Source organism: Pieris napi, chromosome Z (assembly GCF_905475465.1).
Source record: "Pieris napi chromosome Z, ilPieNapi1.2, whole genome shotgun sequence".
NCBI lineage: Eukaryota > Metazoa > Arthropoda > Insecta > Lepidoptera > Pieridae > Pieris > Pieris napi.
Window position 1 is genome coordinate 4,702,988 of NC_062259.1, and position 22,104 is coordinate 4,725,091.

The window sequence follows — 22,104 nt, forward strand, 5'->3', positions numbered from 1 at the left end:
ACTAGCAGGTGTAGGTGATCGGAATTCTGTTCCTGACACACGGCGTCGACTGTTGGGTCTAGGGGGAGAGAGTGAGAGAGGCGCAAACTAAGACTTAGACGTATTTCAAGAATCTTACCCTCATGCCGGTTTCCTCACGATGTTTTTCTTCACCGCACGAGCGATTGTTAAAATAGAAAAAAAAGTCTGCAGTAGGGGTTCGTACTACCTGAGGGATGAGCGTCGTACGCTGAAGCTACTAAGCCAACACTACTGAAATTGAAAATTCAAACAAAATTAAAAATTTAAGTCCCATTGGCAGTGTATCTTTCATGCTGGGGGAATTTCCTCGCTGTATTGCGATACTTATTCGTTGATCGAGGAAAGCACCAGCTCTGGGGTCACCGGTACTATCAACCAGGCGCGAACTTAAATAAGCTAAATATTACAGTTGATTTTAAAATAAAACCAAGTAGGTCCGCGCCCTCAGGCCGGAATCTCTTATCATTAGGAGAGCGTCCCGTTTTCCAAACCAAAATTTAATTATTATTCTTGGTTCTATATTCATTGTTTACATGTCTAACCATTTAATTACAAACTCTAAAGCACTTTTGATTTCAAACGCCAACTCGTAATTACTATTTAGACTTAAATAAAGACATTAGGTGTCATTATCGCGTGTTTGTTTAATACAATGCGATTTACTCCAGCGAGCGATGTCTGACAAAAAAAGTAGTTCATTGAATCCGCAAAAATGTTGGAGCTTTCTAAGGTGTGCACTACTGGTGAGATGTTCATTTATTTTGTGTGGTGTGATTCATTCTTGACTTGCTGTGTTTTTTGTTATTCTTTATTACGAATGTATTTGATTGACAATTGTGTTTATCTTTTGGATTCGTTTAAGAATATTGAATTTTACTGACAAATAATAAAATATCGGCCAGTGTTAGCAATTTAAAATTACGTAGGCTTTTGTTATAGGCATACTTTTCTAAAATAGGACCGAATAGGGTTGAACGTAAAGTTTATTTTAACAAAATATTTAAGTACCAACAAATTTTGACGTATTAAGTAATGCAGGTTAAAATTTGTCGACGAATGTTGGAGGTATATTCAAATGGCAGATTTTATAGATGTGTGGCAGTTTTATGAATGTGAATACGAATTATTAATTTTTTTGCTTTAAAAAATATTTAACAGGCTCCATATACCAAACTATGCAGGCTCAGGGTCTGAAAAGGTCTGACAACCTTAAGACAAGCGGTATGGGAGTACGGAGTACCTACGGTAGGCCGTGGCGCGGTAAGGGCGAGCGCGGTCGATGAGCCCGGTGGTAGGGGGCAGCACGGTGCCTGCTACGGGGCGAGGGGAGCCTCTCCCCGCATCGCCCTTCTGCTTGCGCACACGTACGGTCGCGCCGCGCGTTCACTGATGCGTCATACTGCTATCGAAGACGACGCGTGTTCTATCCATTCGGAACGACACTTCCCGCGCGCCATGTGAACTTCTCGTGTCGATCATAATAATTTTTGTCGCGCGACCGCTATATTTAAAATAATTTAATAATTATTTTCAACATGGACAGTGAATTTCGTGATGCTGAAAGACATATTATGTGGCAGTGGTGCATGAGGTTAACGCACGTGCTCGCATCGTTCCTGAAAGTGAGTAATTTTCTTGACTTATTTTAGAGTGTGACTCGACGCTGACGTCTGTCGATCTGTGTATGGTTCGGGCATGTTATTTTAGCAGCATGCTTGGATCACGGTTCGGGGCCGCGGCTGGCTGCCTGGAATGCGGCCTCCGCCCCGTGGCGCGTTGCTGGCGTCGAACGCGCCGCGCGTAGCGTAATAAATAAAGGCGGGGCATGACTGCGTGCGCGCGCACCCTCCCGCGCCCTTCTGTTGTTCAGGTCATTGACTCTCAGGCCTGTCCACTGCCGCTACCATAACCGTCAGCGCCAACATTGCCGAAGACGACAATTCCCGGAAACGGTACCACGCTCTTGGCCTAGCCGCGCCTCGCTTATCCATTATTATCTGTCCAATGTCAATGCCGTTGTTTGAACGTAACGGTCGCAACCATTTCACCATTTTGAGTCGTAAGAAAGTTCTAAGTGAAACTTATCTCGTTACAGGCAAAGGCTATTGACCTGTGTGTAAACTAAACTAAAAGTAAAACTAGGCAATTGTTGCTAATGCAATTAAAATTTTCAATAACTTGTTATTTATTTACTACCTTCACTAAAAATATAATAACCCAATGTTTTGGGTGAGATAATAGTTTTAATATTGTATTCATAGTTACATAGAGCTTACGATACATGTGTCAATAATATTCCTACCCGGTTTACTAAACGTTGCATATAATAAAATTCGCACTGGAAGCTTACTATTACTAGAAGTAGATGCCACCGTTAAGACTGAGCGTCCGTGCAAGCTCCGTTAGTGCGGCGTTGCTCGTTTCGTGAAATGCTAAAAATAAAGCGTGAACTTCCCGGTTGAATGGCGTCGTCGTCGGCACGGCGGCCGGCGAGCGCGGGGAGTGGCAGGCAGCCATTGCCCTCGCCTGGTTTGTTTACAACTCGGGGCCAGGGAGTGGTGCAACGCTCAATGCTCTGTGTATATTAACATTGGGTGCACAATTAAGTGCCCGCTGCGGGTTTAGTCCCTGCGCTCGCGCCATCTGCGCATTCACTATTAAAATAAACTTGTAGTCATATAGCTAACTTTACCGTACAAAAAATAGCGTCGGCTCGGCTTCGACCGCCAGGTGTATACTACCCTTGATTGCGGTTAAGGTGCGTCTAGTGTTAGGTCAGTTATAGCCACGAGATGGCGTGGCCGAAGTCCTCGCGACTTGCGTGCCAATGACCAGATCTCCTCACTGGGCCTCTCGAGATCCAATAAAATCCGCGTTTAATATTGACATTTAGTTATCGCTTAATGTTATTATTCTGTTTTTTTTTATTACGCTGTTAATTATCATTTTGTTTTTGGTAACACATGTTACAACAGTGAGTTATGAGAGTGGCATAGTGAGCATTGTTATATCTGCATTACATTTGACGCCGACTTTCTCTGAAAATCGAACTTATTAAGGAAGATAATGTGCAACCAATATACTATTCTTATCAATTAATGTATACAAGAGGAGTCATGTGGTATAAGTGGCGCCATCTACGCATTATATATCCCTTTGAACAGCGTGCGCATTCCAACGGACAAGTCGTTATCAATTCCTCTCATTCACTAATGGCGTCGTATCGGCACTGATAAAATTGTTTGCTCGTGATGTACACAAAAAATTGTTACCAAAATTACTACGAAATTATTTGCATAGTATACGTATTTATATGTAGGATAATATTTAAGGACATCCGGTGGTGAAAATCAGTGTTTTCAATTCAATTGCCATACTTGTGTTATTGAAAGGCCAGCTGTGAAATGGGGTGTAACGATATAGATTTTACACGCAAACATACCAATGAAGCGATAGCTTTCCTCTTGAATTTTCCTCTCGCGCATATTTTTTGCGGAATGGTAAAATGCCACCAAGTTCCTAACTTTCGATTCGTACAATATTTAGCCTTAGCGAAAGTTTTTGTCTTCTGGAAATTAGTATAGCTTTAGCTGTCTTAAAATAATACAATTAGGCATAGTAATGTTTAAAGATGGGAACATACTGTTTAAACGGTACCGATTATAACGGTGTTCGTTCCGTTACAGTCGTGTATGTAGGGGAATGAGTATGTGTGTCACAACCCCATAATTGTCGAGTTAGCTGCAAAAGTGAAGTGCATTGCTTGAACTTAATTCAGTTTAATTGTTTAATAAATACAATTACCAAATAGTCTTTTACAACAAATATAATTTTAAAAAGTATAAATAAATTCTTTTAAAAGGGTATTTGGAGTCATACATGTTATTGAAAAATTTAATTTTTTGCGTGATAATGTCGAATAACTTACATATAAATAATGCCAAAAGAAGAAAAAAATTGTTTTTATTAGTGACCTCTTATTTTTCTTATAAAGTTTTTACTTTTCATAACGCTCGCAAATAAACAATTTCTGTTGATTTTGCACTAAGATACGATATCGGTTTTGTTTACATATAAATTTATAATCTACAAAACATTGGATATGAGTACGAAGTGATAAATAACTCTTCCGCCTTGTATCTAGAGAAAACCTGAATTAACAACATTCACATGACATTTCAGTGCAATATTGGTTCTTAAATAATATATCGTTGGTATTCTTTCATTTAAAATATATGTATTAATAATATTGAAATCGACATATTCATTCTAAAAATAAACCTATCAAAACATAAACAATAGTAAAATAATTATGGTTACAAAACAATGCTAGCCCATTAGAAAAGAAGATTTAATTTTTAATTGATTTATTTTATAAGACTAAGGAGCCAAGTCCTCTGTCCGTAACAATGGTTAAACGTGAAGTGGTATTGTACGTGACTTGGAATAAAATGATTTCATTTAAATATACCATTTATAAGTACTATTAGTTTTATAGTACTGTAGCATCACATAATAATCTTATCCAGAGATGATGTTATTACGTAGAACTTTGAATAAAGCTGAGAAAGTACAAGGTTGTCAATGTGATTCAAGAATAAGGTGAACGAAGTTGTAAGCAATCAAGGGCGAAAGAGCGAATGTATTTTCGCGTGATTTCTTTGTGTTGTGCATAAAATATAAGAATTATTATAATGTAGCGAATTAAGATAACGAAAAATTAATTTAACTTTTGATTTTCCAAGGATCATAGGATAAAAACGATGCCAAACCATTGCATACCAATGAGTGGTCAATCAATAAGTGATAGAAATAAAAATCAAGCTTGACAAGTATTAAATTGGTTCAACGATTGAATGATAACAATGAAAAATTAATTCAACAGAGATTTTCTATCGAAATACCTATATTCCTTAACAGTCGGTTTTGCATACCTCGTGTAAACTGCATCAACTATAGTCTCTAGTACATAATTAAAAACTGCGGCATTATACAAATTAAATAGCCGTAGTTAATGTGACATCTACTTCATATTGTGATTATAGGTTATGTTAGTAATGAGTGGTGGAGAAATGTTCACACGGAGTCTATTCGTATTCCAATTGTCACGGTCTTAAACACATTGTTGTTTATATAACCGGTTTATATTGTGGTTTAAATATTCTACTATTAAACAGTGCAAGCGTAAATATCGAAAATATTGAGAGAAACACGAGAGAATTGTGCATTTTAATGATGCGGATGTGAGGTCCTCAAAAAACTCACGTAGCCACGCTACACTTCCGCTGCAAGCAGTAGAGCGACGCTGCACGCAATAGGGTACATCTATGATCTATTTCATATAGAAAAATTTACTCGTCGCTGCGCAAAAAGCACCAGTTTGTAAGATTCACAATGAGATTACCAATACAACGTGACATAAAGTGCCGCGAGAATTCTTACTAACTACCCATTTACACACCCACGTTTGATTGTGTGAAAGTAGCTAGCTCGAAAATATCGTGTTAACAATATTACATGAAGTCGTAATTTTCTAGAACAAAGTTGTGGGATTGGGCACTATAAACTTTTTGCCGTAAAAACTCATAGAGCATCTGTTTAAAACCGGTCCGGGGCTCAGGTAGTCGTTCACTTCACATCATCCCCTAAAATCCACAAAAAATCTTGAATTTGTGCAACAATTTCATATGCAGTGTTAGCGCGTGGTCATCCAGTAAATAAATGAAACGTCAAATCTTCTTTTAATAATAAGTAATTATATTATAGTTGGTTATGTTATAGGCACGGAAACTTTATAAAATGTATTTTAAATTTTAAGCTTTGAAGCCCCTAATGTAATTGAAGTAACTTTGAACTGTGTACGGTCAAAGCTTTTACCTCGAAGGCTCTTAGCGAACAAAAGCTCTTTGATAGTTGCACAATCGTATGGTGCCTTCCAAACATTCTTTATTATATTCGCAGACTGATACATAATGTTAACTCGTTTCAGACCCGAAGGACTCCGTGGAGTAGTATCGCAGGGATTTTGGGCGCATCATGGCACCCTGCTTGAGTGATAGCAATTTGAGGTAAGAAGATTTTTGGCTTGAAGCTTTGATTATAAGTTTTAATACAAATACATACTTAATTTTTATAGCTTTACGTGTTAACTAGAATTTAAACTGTATAAATTAACGGTTAATACCTACATTATACGTTTTTTTATACCGTTTATTGGATATGAAGAACGAAATATCTGTTTCCTTAGAAATGTTTTTTGCGTTGTTAATACTGCGTATAATAACGCTTGTACGTTGGCGTCCGCTGCTGTTTATAATCTTTGGGTGATTGCCAACGTACCTATTTGCCCGAGGCTCAGTATCTGCGTCTGAACCGCGTAGCAACGCATTTTTTAAACAATACATTAACATCTACGATTTATAGATAACAAATATTTGGTTTTAACGAAAATATCGAGACGAAATTTACCTTTTTTAAAGGTTAAAGTTTTTTTTTAATTTCACAAACATTATATTAGAATTGGTGTTATATTAATCTTTTATTTATATTTATCTCATTAACTAATCTAAAAATACTGTAAAACTTTGGCTTAATGGTTGAGATTTATAAGAGATTTAAGATATTAAATATTGACTTCTAACACATTTTAGTGACTGTTTGATTATGGCAATAAATTGTTAGACAAATGATAAGAACGAAGCTTGTGGTTGATATCATTTAATAATATTGAATGACGTAAACAATGCCCCAACTGTTGAGCAAGCTTGGCTAGAGTGTAAAATATCAATGTGTATTGTGTAGTCTGCGTGCTCCATTGGGTTATGGGGTTACACTTTTAAGTGGGGTGTATTATTGTTTGTAACAGGTAAAATTATTTGGGTTTTTACTATTTTAACAAACATAGTTTAATTAGTTTATAAATCTTTAGGCACAAAATTGTTTAAATAAATAAATAAAAACCCGTTTAAATTCCATTAATTTTGAAAACAGAATATACAGCTTAGAATTGTTATAGTCATTTGTATTCTTGTTATACTAATATCCTGGCTTCCTTCAGTGCCGTTGAACGGAACCCCTTCAAGGCCTCCTTTTTCCAAATATGGCTGTACATGGCTTTCTTTCTCCATTCGCTTTCCGCTATATATACATCGTTATCTTCACAAAACTTTTTTACAAAATCATATACTTAGTGATCTTAGCTAAATTGAATTTTGACCTTATAAAGGTTGCCATAAATTTGTGTTGGTGTCTGATTATTTTGAACTATTATGAGTAACGATTCCATCAATGATACACAATGTAAAAATAATATGTTATTTCGGAGATAATATTGGCCGTCCATGCACGTTTTCATTATCAAAGTCGTCGCATTGAGGTCAACTATCGCTCAATACGTAATAGATAAGTGCAATCTACCAAAACACGGACAAGGTTAGCAACGCTTCAAAGAAAGTGCATCTGTATATTGACGAATTGATTGCGCTAATTACATTGTTTTTAAATACATTATCAATAAAAGTGTGCGTAAAACTGTAATATATTTAATAATGTATGCATACTGTAATCGATTTGATTCGTATTTTTAAATTCCATTTAAAACATACAATGTGACTATAAACCGATGAGACTGACGCGTCGCTTTCAATGTTAAGAAAAAACAAGACGAGGCGTTGAACTCCAATCCGTTAGCTTTATCCGAGGTCAGGGCGCTTGTAGCTATACCTAACTGCGTTTAATACCTAGGATCAGGTGTTCGCGCGAACATCTGATTTAGGTATTAAGTTATGAACTTGAACTTTTGTGTTCACAACAAGCATGATATTGTTATTGAATTTTCATATAGACGATTGGATTATATCGAAAAGTAGCTTAGCATAAGTTATACGATGTTTTAATATGTTGACAATGGTTTTATTTGAGCAATCGAATAGCGACAAGATGGTCGAATTGGTATCAAATTCCTAATGTTCGCAACGCGCACGCGTTAGCCGATCGATTTCTCAATCCCTTAAGCTTTTCAACAAGAGGGAAGAATATGGAGGAGAATTAATTGAGTCTTATCATTATTAAAATTTTTGTTTATTATTATCAGTTAAGAAGCTGTAGTTGTTGTCATAACAATCTTAAGGTTGTTATAACAATACTTGATACGCAAAATCAATACTATAGGCCAGATCATAGCTATCACGTGAGCAATTCATCGTTATACATTTAAAGGTTACAATAATGTAGACGAACTTAGTGTCATTTAATAGTGTGTATCTCATACATTATAATTATTATATATAACTGACAATGGGAGAGATGTATAAGATTTGACATTTGATGCAGAATTCTTGTTTGCAATTTTATTCTCTCATAAAATAATTGACAACTACGAATTAGAGGTTTACAACTCATTGTTGTATATCACGTAAATTTTTATCTTAATAATATAATTTCTGCTACAGGTATCGGGCAACTTGAAGTGACAGTGAAGTGACTAAGTGTCACCTAAGCACTCCGGGTGAATATCGGTAAGTTTCAATAATTTCTCTCATGCTATGCGATGCATATGACTTAATCTAAGCTGAGCGATTATTTAAGAAAAATAAAATAAAAAGAACACGTGTAACCTTTATTTTCATTGTTTCAGATAGTACTATACTGCAAGGAAATCAATTCAAAGCTCCGATGTTCAGCATTTTTCACTGCAACCTCCATCTATAACCAGGTAATTTAGACTTGATTTCTTATTAATTTATATATTTTAAGTTCTTTAGTTTGCGTTGCTACTGTGTTGTTAATGTGTATATTGAGCGAATGCTGCTGTTGCAATTGTTATATGTTAATCTAAGTGTTTCTTATCAAATTTTCGTGTAAATTCTTGAATATGTAAAAGATAATTACCACTTAGAACCCAGCTCTGCGATCGAAGCGAAGCGTTTAAAAGGAAGTATTGAATAGATTTCGTAAATAATTTTGGCAGCAGCTGCTGGGAGGCGAGCAAACAAGATGATTGGTGCCGCAAGTTAACAACAGGGCACAAATACAGGTAGGTTGAATTATTAAAAATGGAGAAGTTTGGAAATTGATTTCTACAAGGTTATTGTTTTAATTTTTGATGAGGTGATTGCGCAACACTATTCTATCACTATCGATTCCGATTTTCAATAAAACATTTATATGGTTACCACATATATCAAGGTTAGTCTTGAACGGAGTTACAAAGGAAATTTTCCGTAATAAATATGAATTGATACACCAAATTTCTCCATTTTTTTATAAGGCATTTATGTTTTTATCTACACTTTTTTTTATTAAACCTGCTGCTGCGTTTTGTATTTAATAATTTGTATTGATTTAATGAATTTAATATTGATTTGTTAAAAATGTATTCGAAATAGATTATAATTTATGTTAATGATTTTGTAATCGTGTTGATCGTTTGGGTATAATTTGATATCTCTTTTGTATTACGTTCTTGTTTGCTTGTAATGTAATCCATTATTATTATATTAATAAATATATACTTTAGTAATATTACTATTTATACCAAGCCAGAAAATTTTTTCTATATTTTTAGTTGCTATACAGTCAACTATTAAATATTTTTTTATCTCAAATCTCTATCTATATTTAAATCATATATACAAAAATTCTTTCACAAGCTTTCGCTTTACCAATACACGTGGAACGCTTTTCATAAAACTCAGTCACCATCAATAGATAAATGTATAGGTATAGTCTACATTCGTCTATCGTCAATGACAAAATGTTTAGGCATGAAAAACCCTTTACAAAGTACGAGACATACAAATACCTGACAGACTTCTTTAAACGATTGTCATTGTTTTTGTATGACAATATGTGCACCTCCGTATTCGGAACTGAACAACGGTAACTCAAAAGTACATTCACTTTTGAATAGTTCAACAAATTACGAACAAAATTCCATAAATATAATACTTCAATGCATACTCCAAGTTTATACTAAAGGGGACTTTATTAAGGAGTTTGAGAATATCAAACAAAAGACGTAGGAATTTGGTTCTGTCGTTTGATTGTGATTGGCCAACCGGAAAGACAATGAGTGTCTATGATTCGACTAGAGATGTCTATATTTTAACTTTGTTACCATTCCGATTCTGACTATAACGATTAACGTAGCCAATAGGTGTCAGAAAGGTTATTTAAAACTGAATAACATAGTTATCACAGAACAGACTCTATTAAGTAAGCGCTTATCAATATTTCGTTTAGTAACTACATTAAAACCTCCATCTAAACAAAGTCTTTAAGGTTAATGATATTATATGGAACGATAGATAGATATCCAGACCGGTGCTCAACTAGAGCTCAACAAGTATTTCGTATTCTATTCGTATTCAGTACATATTAATCGATTTTATCCAAACCATGTACTTTTGAACGTCAATATTACAAAAAACTTACAGCCAAATTTACAACTTACAGATCCCAAATCTAGGGCGTATAATCTAATTCGATAATAAGGATCGAGAAGAATTGACATTAGTCTTTTTAGCTTACAAGGAAATTGGAAGGAACTGCAACTGACATTGTCTCTGAAACTTAAAAAAATGTACAATTTAAAATTGAAATAATTAAAAATTCTTCTTATATAAAGTATAGTATAGTGTACATTCGATTTTTTGTATAGTTTAGGTGTTATATACGTATATGTATGTATATAAGTTGTTAAACCGTATATAGATATGTTTTCAGCATAAACATTATCGTAATTAAAAAGTCTCGGCGCTATATCTGAACATCAGCAATGCATCAATTTTTCTAAAAGCCTTCCTAAAAGCTATTGTAAAGACTTTTCAAATCAATATTCCATACGCGTCGCTACAAAAGACTTGTGATTTTTGAATCTCCTTCTTTTTAATCTCCAAATGTGATTTTAGTATAATAAATTTGGAGATGTGATGTGATGTTTGATGAAACTACGTATATAAAACCATGGCGTGGTTACTGTCTTTCTATCCAGTACATAAAAAACCATCATCAATATATTAAGGGTCTGTTTCACAATGTACGGAGAGGTTCTACATAAGTTCTAAATGAGCTATTTATTACTAATTGGTAGGAGAAACACTATTGTTGCGTTTCACGACTGTCAGATAGCGCTATTCGTCACAAAGTCCATCATAAGTTATGAGTCCGATGAAGTATATTATTATATTCCTATACCTATATGGTACTTTATTCATACATTGTGAAACAGACCCTAAAAATAACAGAATATCCGATACTTACTCTTTGAAATACTTTTCGTTGAGCGAGGAAAGCACCAGCGCGCCTGTGTTTCTACTCCCAAGGAAACAAAATCAAAGTTGGCCGTTTCATCAATATTTATTTTTAAAAACAATTGTTACGTTTTGTGGAGACGCCATTCCCCGTATTCGCCATTATTTTAAAATAATGTTTATTTAATAGCGATAATAAAATCTTGTTCGGTACCCGTAGCATATTATTTTAAATGTATGTAATTTTTAACTAGGGTCATTTAGGGATGCGATATCTAGACGGCATCATACTTTGGTTAACAACTCTGCTTACCTACATACTGCATTGTTTAGTAGCCAATTGAACCAAACAATTTCTAGATGGTAAACTTGAGGTGTTATAGTAGAAATATATAAATAATAACAACGTAAAAATATTACGATTTTTAATTATTCTAATTTGTCATATTTTAACGCACGTAATTTACAATATTAATATAAAATATAAATATAACGCGCACTCGCCAACTGAGTTTTAGTTTGTTTATTCTATTGTCGAAGTATATACCAACACGTATATGCTAGAATGTAAATTCTTGTTATATTTCCAGTGATGTTTCAATTTAGTAGCTAGTATTAAAAAAAACTATAAGCTGTTTACGCTTTTACGTGAGTATTCTCATCAAAATGGCTGTTTCATAAATTCATTTTGATTTAATTATTCACTTCGTTTATTCACTACACAGCGGATACGTTTTGACAGCTTGAGCCCTTGACAGGATTTCCATATCGAAACCTGAAATATGCTAACGAGAATATGGGAAAATTCCCTGTTATTTACAATTTTCGTTGGATTGGATAGTTCTACATGTCTATCATTTGTGTGTGGAAACACTTATCTTAAAAAGGAAATATGCATTTATAAACGAAGATATTATGGGATGGTAAAAAATTAACTTACATATTATTATTTTCATAAACCATTGATATAATTTATGCCTCTTGCAAATAATTAATACTTAGTTTAGGTATTACAATTCAAAGTCTTAAACGCCATTGAAAATTTTAAACGTTATTTGTATTAAATTAGGTTACAACTTGCATTTTATAACGGACAAGAATTTATATGAAAATTTACTCTTGACGTTAATGTAATAAAATTAGCATTATATCATGTTGTTAATATCCGAATAGAAGAGTCGGGGCAGAGTTAAATGTGTCACCCGTATGTCAAAAACGTACTGAAATTGTGATACTGTCACTTATCTTTCAGGTTGAATCAATTTAATACTACATATTCTTCCGAACTTGTGTACAAGGACAGTTAAGTGTAAACTATCGTCGCTGTAGAATGATAACCTCGTATGTCCAGAGAACCAAAAATTACAGAACACGAAAATGTTTCATTTCGTCAATGTTCGTTAAAATATTACGTGCATTTGTCTATAGTTTTAGATGGTAAAAATGACTTATTTATTAATAAAATAAATATGTCCTTACCTCATGATTATACCAGTTAAATGGCATAGGAGTCTAATAAATGTTTTTTTTGACATACGAGGTTATCATTCTACAGTGACGCTATGTTCTTACATTAATTGATATCTGAAATGAAATATAACGGCGGTACACAGAGACGTGCATTAAGAGGTCACGGTTACTTAAGTAAATCCTGAAGATTACTCAAAATAAACAAAAGAAAAGGCAGTGGCGCTACAGCCTTGTAGGTCTGGGCTCAGATGTCTGTATACGTTTTGTGATCATTTATTTCCCTTAATAGCCAATCGGCCTTCTATCCTTACACGCGAATAAACCACGAAATTCTCAAATTCTATAAGTTTTTGATATATGTATTTATTATTATTGAATCTCGCGGGTATTTCATACATATTCATGATTCTGTTTCACAATTTTTTTCAATATGTTATTTTTTTATTATTCAATGTATTATTTAAATAGTCGTTATATAATAAATGATCTTGTAAGGTACCTAATATTTATTACTTTTCACTAAACATATCCGTTATTATTACAAATTACATTAAATTATGCTGGGTGCCTACGTGGATATTATGTGTAATAGTATTAATTAAAAAAAAAAGGACCTAAAATATATTGAAAACAATGATAACAATATATTTAAGGCCTCTTTTGTCCATTTATTCATGTCACATGAGTAGCTTTAAGTAACGGGTGTAACCTTTACTTGTGCCTCACGAAAACAACTTTCCCTATTCATATTAAAGTATGCCTTCTATTTCTGTGCCCATACAACATTGTGCACTATACAAAACAAAATATTCGGTCTAAAGTGCGTCTTGGGACACGTAAGTCTCTTCTAGCTCTTTCTATTTATTTCTGTCACAGGCAAATCTAGACCATACAGTTTCCCCTGTGGTTTTCCCTCGTACACCTTTTACCATCTCGTGGCTGCGATACGGTAGTGGATTCTTGTCACTTTCTCACGTCTTGCTCTTGTCATGTGACGTAAGGCATAATGCATCCAATATAGATGCTGAAAGTAAAGCCAGTTAAAACGTGGTTGTATTTGATGATGAAAAGTGTGTCAATTTCAAAATAATAGCTTTAAAACAAATCAAGATTCCTAAGTGGAAAAATAATAACAATGCAGTGGCGTGATACACTATGCTCAAGTCAGATTAATATTAATAGCAATTTCATTCTTTAATTAGTTTTACTATAAATTTAACTTATGCTTAATCGCGAATGTATTTAGTAGTGCTCTAAGACAAGCACATTTTGAAAATCTATTAAATTTCTAGTCGTGAGAGATGTTTTAAACTAAAAGTACCAAAAAATACCTGTATAAAATTATATCACAGACAGAAAAAGAAAATAGATAAAGCTATTTTCAGTGTAGCTGTCATTGTTAACGATGATTGAGGCGGAAGGAAGTTAAACGCAGACGTGGAGTCTAGGGGGATAATTTAAATATAGCAGGGGTAGCTAATATGCATGCATGGAAGGTTTTCCGATTTATTTTTCCGACGAGTCTTGAACTGTCATTCCCTTATATCAAAATCCAATACGTTTTTGACAAACGGGAGTCATACTTAGCGCTAAGCTTATTGAATCTTAGGATTAGACTTTGAGTAAACTCATTAAGCAATAGCGTATTAGCTGAGTGAGCAAATGGTGTTATCAGTTATTAATATTATTGGTTAACTAATTAATCGCTTGATTCATTGCCGATAAGCCAAATGCGCAGTAAATCTATTAACGCTTTATTCAATTAGTAGAATCGAAGCTTAATTCAAATGAAAGCAGCGTTTAAGTGAATATCAAATAGTTTCGACGAATAATACATGATTGAAGCTGCTTCAGTTCAATAAAATATATATGTCTCAGCCTTGTTTTGCAGCTGCATTTGCGGCAATGACATTTAAGAATAAATACCTATATTTGCGTATATTTTTAATAAACTTGTTCCATATAAGTCAACCTACAGTTGCAGGATTAAGAGTTGTTAGTTCAATTATTAGTTGCACTTAAATGATACTTTTACATACAATAGATAACGAGCGCCGTGGAGACAAAATTTCCTATGGGACAGCACTGCACCAGACTCATTCTCACACTTGATATATATTAATAAAACCAATACTTGTATCAGCTTGGTGACTTTTTCGTAGGTTGCCATGGTTAATAGCTATTTGAATATTTCGTTCCTTTGAAAATTTATACTTAGGTCAAATAAGTGATGTGATTACTAGAAGAGAAGAGTTTAGCTGAAAAGGATTAAAAATATTCCTTTTTTTTTCAGTTTTATTTAGTTATTATGTTAACTAGTATTTTAATGTTTCTCTCTTTCAAATAAGTTTAAGCACGCTTCATAAATTTCAAGTAAAATGTGAGACAAAAAAGATTTTTAACATTTCAAACAATGAAAGCGTCTTTCTATTCAGTTGGACAATATTGGGACCCAATACTTAAGCATTAATCTTATAACAAAGTCGGGTTTGTTCGAATACTTATAACTTACGAATGACTGGACCGATTGTCACGGTTTTTGATTTGTTGTATTTGTTTCCATCCCGAATAGCACTAATAAAATGAAGTAAAATATAATTTCCAATACAAAATGTTCGTGGGTTTCGTAACTGTCAAACATTTAATGTTCAATGGCAAAATCAAATTAAATTACGTATTTAAATAAAGCTTTCGAATTGGCATGATATATCAACAATATATGTAGAATTATGTCAGTGATGAAGAAGGGTTGACATATGGTTTCCAAATATGTACATATGCGTGCGTACAGAATATTATTTTGTCTAAAATATACAACAAATCAAGGTACATTGTGACGTTGAGTTTGAGATTGACTGTTAGGCAGTACGTTCGCCGGGTCAGCTAGTATTTAATAAAGACTCCCGTTATAGTTTGTTATGGTATAACGTATATGCATTCTTATAATTTGTTTTTGGTATTTCGTTTTCTTGTCCAAAACCTGTGAACAGCTACTTTTTACTACCTAATACTTCCATTTTGTAACGTAATTTTGCAAGTATGTATTTTTAAAAATAAATAACTGTTATATACAATCTTTCCTCTCTAAGAAGTAGACAAGTGACTTACTAAAATTAAAACAAGAGAAGAGAGAAATCTACTAACTCGACTACTAAATACTATTATAGTTCACTAAGTACTTTTGTACGTTGTTTTATATAGACCGATGGATTGGTATTCGCAAATTTAATACAATATTGTATACAAAAACAAAACGCAATAACAAAACATTAATTTTGATTTATCAACAAAGATACTTGTGTTTATTTTAGTATTATTATAATTGACGTAAATGTGTAAATATTATTTATTGATAAACATGACTGTTGACTAGGCCAACAATTTATATACTATTATTATTTACGTTCAGAGTGTTATCACATAATTGCCCTGAGGTATTGATTTGATTTTGCATTATCGGCTAATTTAATACTCAACCTTCTTCCATTGACTTAGAGTCTTTTTTAATATCTTCAATATTAAATGAAATGAATAAATTATTCCGTTGTGCGTTAAAGTACGCAAAGCAAGGGCGTCGCCAACCAATTGGCTTAGGGGCCAGTTGACTTGGGTAAAGATAGGAAAAGTGAGTTGTATAAAGCAAGTGCAAACATATTATATACACTTTCTTTATAAAATATGTTCGCTTCTTTGGCAACGCCCGTGAAGCATAGCCATAGGTTTGTTGGATTTGTGACGAAATAAATCAAACGGAATTCACCATAGAAATGCTTTGAATAAATAAATTTGACGCAGTTATTTGATTAATACGAAGTACTGGGCTAATTAACAGTAGTCTTTGTTCGATTGTCGATTCTGTTGCAACCTCCGAACGATAACGACATCGAAGGGACATCTCATATTTGTTCGTAAAAACCGATAGTCGTAACAGACGATGACGTTGTTATTAAGTACCTAATACAACAGAATTCAGCCGGGACCTTTGATTTTGGTCAATATAACCGGTATGTTGTTCAAAACGGTGTCGTCGTAAACGGTAGATAGAACGAGAGTACAGAGTTCATTAAATTAATTGCTGTTAATTAATTCAATAATCATATCAGCTACGACGGCGGACGGACGACGGACGACTACACGATATTCTATTTAATTTAGTTCTACAATACATCTCTTAATCTGTAAATGAACGGCAAAACAATTCATTACGAACGTAGTAGAAATACCAACCGTAGTAAACAACCGTAACAAATTGTACGTGCATTAATACGCCATCGTAACTTATTTGTTTTATTTTTACTTCCTGTTAATACAACTGATACTCACGAGCCGTATATTATGATGTGTGAATGTGTGACGTCACTTGTGAAGCGCAGGGGTGGTGCTGGGGTGAGAGGAAGCATGCAGTTTGCGGCGCCACCTAGACGGCTGATTGTTATTGAATGGCCTGTGATGCATCTGTCTCTTTTCTATTCGGTTTGTGGGAACAAGACCGTACAGATAATGCTATTGTATGGATGTTGAATAAATCTGTGAATACACATAGCACGTTTATTCTGATTACATCAAGTTATCTACTATTTATGGAGTGAGACGTATGGAAAATTGTATCAGAGCGTTTGACTTAGGAGTACTAACTGTTTTGTTTATCAAAGATCAACCCCACGTTTATATTTACTCATATGACTGATACTGTGAAATTCTGGATACACTAAGATAAAATAATATCAGTGCTTTATTTAAGCATTTCACAGTAACAGTAATTCAAGTCAGTAATTCTAAATAAATACACTATTTATTTACCGATCTTATTCTAGTTTGTACTTAACATTGATAGTTGTAATAATTGTTCCATGCCAAGTGAAGGAGGCAAGTAACACACTATTAAATTGCTAACTTAAAACCCTTGAATTAATATATATACATATGTATATAATTTCTTATGACGCGTAGAATGATTTGTTTGCAGTTTTTTTATGAAATCCTCAACTAGAACTAGTAAACTTTGTTCGTTTTATTTTATTAATGTTACAAACTATTTTTTATCATATTCCTTAATGTAGGTACTTTGCAAATTCGCATATCAAGATTTATTTAAAATTGTGACTATGCTAATGAATAATATTACATTATTAATATAATTGGATATTAAGAATTTTGTATTACATTTATTTACTGTATGACACTATATGTATTGTAAATAAACTTCTAGTGCTTAGATGTAATTATCAATTTTTATTCACAAAAATAACGGTAGGAAATATTTTACATACATTCAATGTTGTTGATTTTTAAATATGTAACTTTATTATTTTAATATTGTTGCCTACAGACGAAAATTTATTTATAATATAATATACAATTTAAAAAAAAATTACAGTTTGGCAATTTATTATCTGTAATAACAAATAATTATTATTTTGTTGTAAACAAATATTTTCAATACCGCACAATATATCAAGTAGGTATTTTTAGTTTATTTTAGAGATTGAACTTTATTTATTTCATAAAAGTAATATTATTATTCTAAAAAAATATGATTCTGTTCAAGATGTATTGAACTAATATTTTCTTGTTTAATGTTTAAAATATAAGTAATTTTAATCTTGTCAGGCCCGACTGACAAGCATCTCACTTATTTATGCTCATGGAGTCTCAAGCGCAATACAAACTGAGCCCGCCGGGCCGCCGACAAAGTCCGGCGACACAACCCGGCGGCCTGTAGGTACGATGGTGGCTGTACACACTCGTCGAGACACCCCGAGACAGGCCGAGTGCGAGAGTGTACAGTTGAGCTCTCGTCTCGCCTCGCTTCCTCGCAGTTGGTCTCGCCTCTCTCGGTCGCCTGTCGGTTTTTGCGCGCGAGTCAAAGGGTCTCGCGAGTAAAACGAGAGCGACCTGTACACACTCGTTCAATCATTAAATTTTGGATAATATTAAAACTTTATGATCCTAATTACCAATTTCTGTTGCGGTGTATAGTGACCATCTTCTTCTTCGCCATGGCTTCGTATTTTTTTTAATGGTTAACGTGAAGAATATTATAATAACTCATTGCACAAAGACAAACAGCAGCAGCGGTTGCCACGTCCATTATTAACGGTGTTTTAAATAGATACAATTAACGTAACGAGTGTGTACAGGCTGCGCTCTTCTCTCGGTCCTCTCGGTCGAGACTCCCGGCGGGAAGCTCTCGCCGAGTGTGTACAGCCACCATGAAAAGAATCATTTCGGAAACATGCGCCTGCGCGTGTTACCCGCCGACATGTTGGTAGCTTGGGTACGCCTGCGCTCAGTTGCCCGGCAACACCCTTTATCGACACGCGGCCGACATGCCGCCCACCAAATTTTCCGACTTGTAATAAGTGAAACCGCCAACTAGACCGCCGACAAAAAGTTGCCACGTATGTCGGCGGCCCGGCGGGCTCAATGTGTATCGCGCTTCAGGCTTGATTAACAAAACAACAATTGTCACTAGTTACCTACTTGCCTTATCAATATTTTGGATCCTCCTTTTGTTCTTTAAACCGGGAAGTATAGGGTTATCACTGCTTCCTTCAGCATTAATCCAGCCAGAGCTTTTCGGCTTCAACGGGAATATCCACAATGCAACGAGCCCGTATGCCTGGTCCTCAGCCACATTTACCACCACACTTCATCACTCCGATTTACTTGAGATACAGATCAGTTCCGATCCACCGCGAACGCAGTATCGACTCAAGGTAATCTCAAGCAAACTAGTGGTACTACTTGTACCGACAAGGATTACCCACAACATAGCTATTACAACAATACGATCGACAATGGGTACTACTGTACTGACACCTATGGGTATAATCAGTGGCTTCCTAAACTACGATGACGTCATACCCCGATTCGCGCTAACGAAGTGTTTCGGACCGCTGAGCAAAAATGCTAACATCATCAGCCACCGGGGCCTTCGGGTTAGACGTTGAAGGAACAGTATACCTTCATACTTTCCAGCCAACCAAAGAAGACATGAAGAATTGCTCTCAGCCGTTTGAAAGACATGGGTGGCGAGATGTCCAGTACATCACCAATTCTCACTACCTTGTCTTTCATGCGGAGTGAGCACCTCTCCGCCGGAAGATAGTTGCTACCGGAAGGTTCCTTTGCTTTTTATATGTATATATTTTTTTTTCATATGTCACGTTTGAGCTCAGCTTTAGTTAAGTCTAAGGAATGTTTTAAACTTTGTATGTATAGAAGTAGGTAGATAAAAGAGTAGTATCGTAGTAAGAACCCTAATGATATATAAATACATCGTTATGTTTTTTGCAGAACTGCTATAAAGAGTATAGACGTGACCAATAAACTATTACTGTCACTTTTCGCTTTAAAGATGGGAGATAGGCAAACTATTAAAAAAGAATAAAAAATGCAATTATATAAAGACGTTCCATCGTCCTTTGTAACTGTGTGTTCACTGTTCACACTACACTTTTTCATTACACCCGCGGTCATATTAAAACAAAAACGACTTCAGTTATATAGGAAAACTGCAGTCAAGTATTACAGTTTGAAGAGAGCTTTGCGTTCGTTTAAATCTAACATATTAACTGTTCGGTGAAGCGATGTGGTTTAAAAAACACTTCGAAAAGTGTTGTTTTGCATACACTGGCTTAGTCGTAAAGATGTGTGGACTGTATGTTATACGTGTATTACTTGTTACCATTCTTACTCATTCGTCAGTAATTTATTAGGCTCTTCGTCCCAATCTACAATTTGCAGTATATTGTGCTTATTAATTTATGGTACGAATTTTTGACTGATTGTTGTGATTGTTTAAAGCTAATATATGTGTATATATTTGTTATGTGTACATGTTAATAGTTTTTACTTTATTTATATTGAGTAGGTACAATTTGTCGTAAATTTTCCATATGATAATTTTAAAATCCTTCGTCAAGTTTATTTTTAGCGCAAAAATGCTCTTTATTAAAGAAGCAGTCATGTAAAATGTAATAAGCCAGACCTATGCTAATCAAATTTCAGATGTATCTTGTTTAATCACATACGATGCTCGGATCGCGCGCTTTCTACGCAGTGAGTCAATGACAAGGGCATTGACCTGAGGCAAAAGGCGAAGGCTGGAATCCTACACGCGTATTTATTACATTTCCCTACAAGCCATTGCTGTTTTTATTGCGTCAGTTACTGTATTTAACGTATAAAGTAGTAGCTAAAATGTACATCGGTGGTTGGAACGCGTTGTTTGATAAATATTCGGGTTTAAATATTACCTACCTACTATTGTCAGAGGCCTTAAGATTATAGCAAATGTGAAGGGATAAGTGTTTTTTATTTAATTTATATTCAAAACTATGTTATTTCAGACGCGTCTGCATTTATTTTAATTTACATTGTTATCATACGGACTCGAGGGAGTTTGATTTGAATTCCTATAAAATCAACACATTTCATATATTAATATTTATAATTACATTTAGCTGGTAACATTTTTATCTTAAGTACCTAATGTCTCCTGCACATACGACATCAATTTTAAACAATTTCCATAATTATAGATATTTGTCTACTGTTACATAGATATATTGCATGCACGGAATGAATACAGTGTTATTTATCCACAGAACAAGAAGATTAGGTGCGTAGCCGTGGCATCGAAGCCGGTTTGTCATAGATCACAAAGTAACTATCACAGCCAGCTTTGATGAGCACGACTCCACCTTGACACCACACGAACCCATCACGAAACATTTCTCGAGCCTAGCCGGTCAAAGCGTCTGTGAAATGTCTTCGTCTTCATATCACAGCCACTTTGATGTGGTCGGTTTATTGAGACCGATGTCATTATGAATCATGCCGCAGTTTCAGCGAGTAGTCAGTGGCCTATTCGCCAAAATGGTTGTGAAATGCGTGTGCCATATCACAGCCACTTTTGACGAGTTGGGCTGCGAGATAGTACACCGTTGATAGCAAGAGAAGAAACACTCCAGACTCTGGTATGCGGTGCGTGTTTCTCACAAAGTGGTTGTTATATGTTTATAATCATATCACAGCCAGCTTTGATGAGCGACAAGCGCCATACATCTAAACCAACGGAGTTTTTATTGGTGATGGAGACGCAAACAAAGGGGTTGTGACATGTTATCTGAATCCACATATCACAGCCAGCTTTGTTGACTTCTCTATCGCCACACTTCGCAGAACATGAAGAATATTTGTAACGCTTTGAATGGAAAAATAAACTGTGTTTATCACATTTTTTATGAAGTTTTTATATACGATATATGTCTAATTTACAGGTCCCAGATGTGGCGATCAAACGAAGACAGCGTGTAAATGTTTTGTTTACTACAAAATATACAAATTGAATTTA

At 34.6% G+C, this 22,104-nt stretch overlaps 1 long non-coding RNA gene across 2 annotated transcripts; it reads left to right on the top strand.

Annotated features, from left to right (window-relative positions):
* The first annotated feature begins 1,380 nt into the window (after positions 1-1,380).
* On the top strand, positions 1,381-22,104 carry LOC125062699. Of its 2 annotated transcripts, none has more exons than XR_007119311.1 (6): positions 1,381-1,643; positions 6,011-6,089; positions 8,472-8,537; positions 8,657-8,734; positions 8,990-9,055; positions 19,302-22,104. It is a non-coding gene; the product is annotated as an uncharacterized LOC125062699 (long non-coding RNA). The 2 variants fall into 2 exon arrangements; XR_007119310.1 differs by having other exon boundaries at positions 1,384-1,643; positions 22,031-22,104.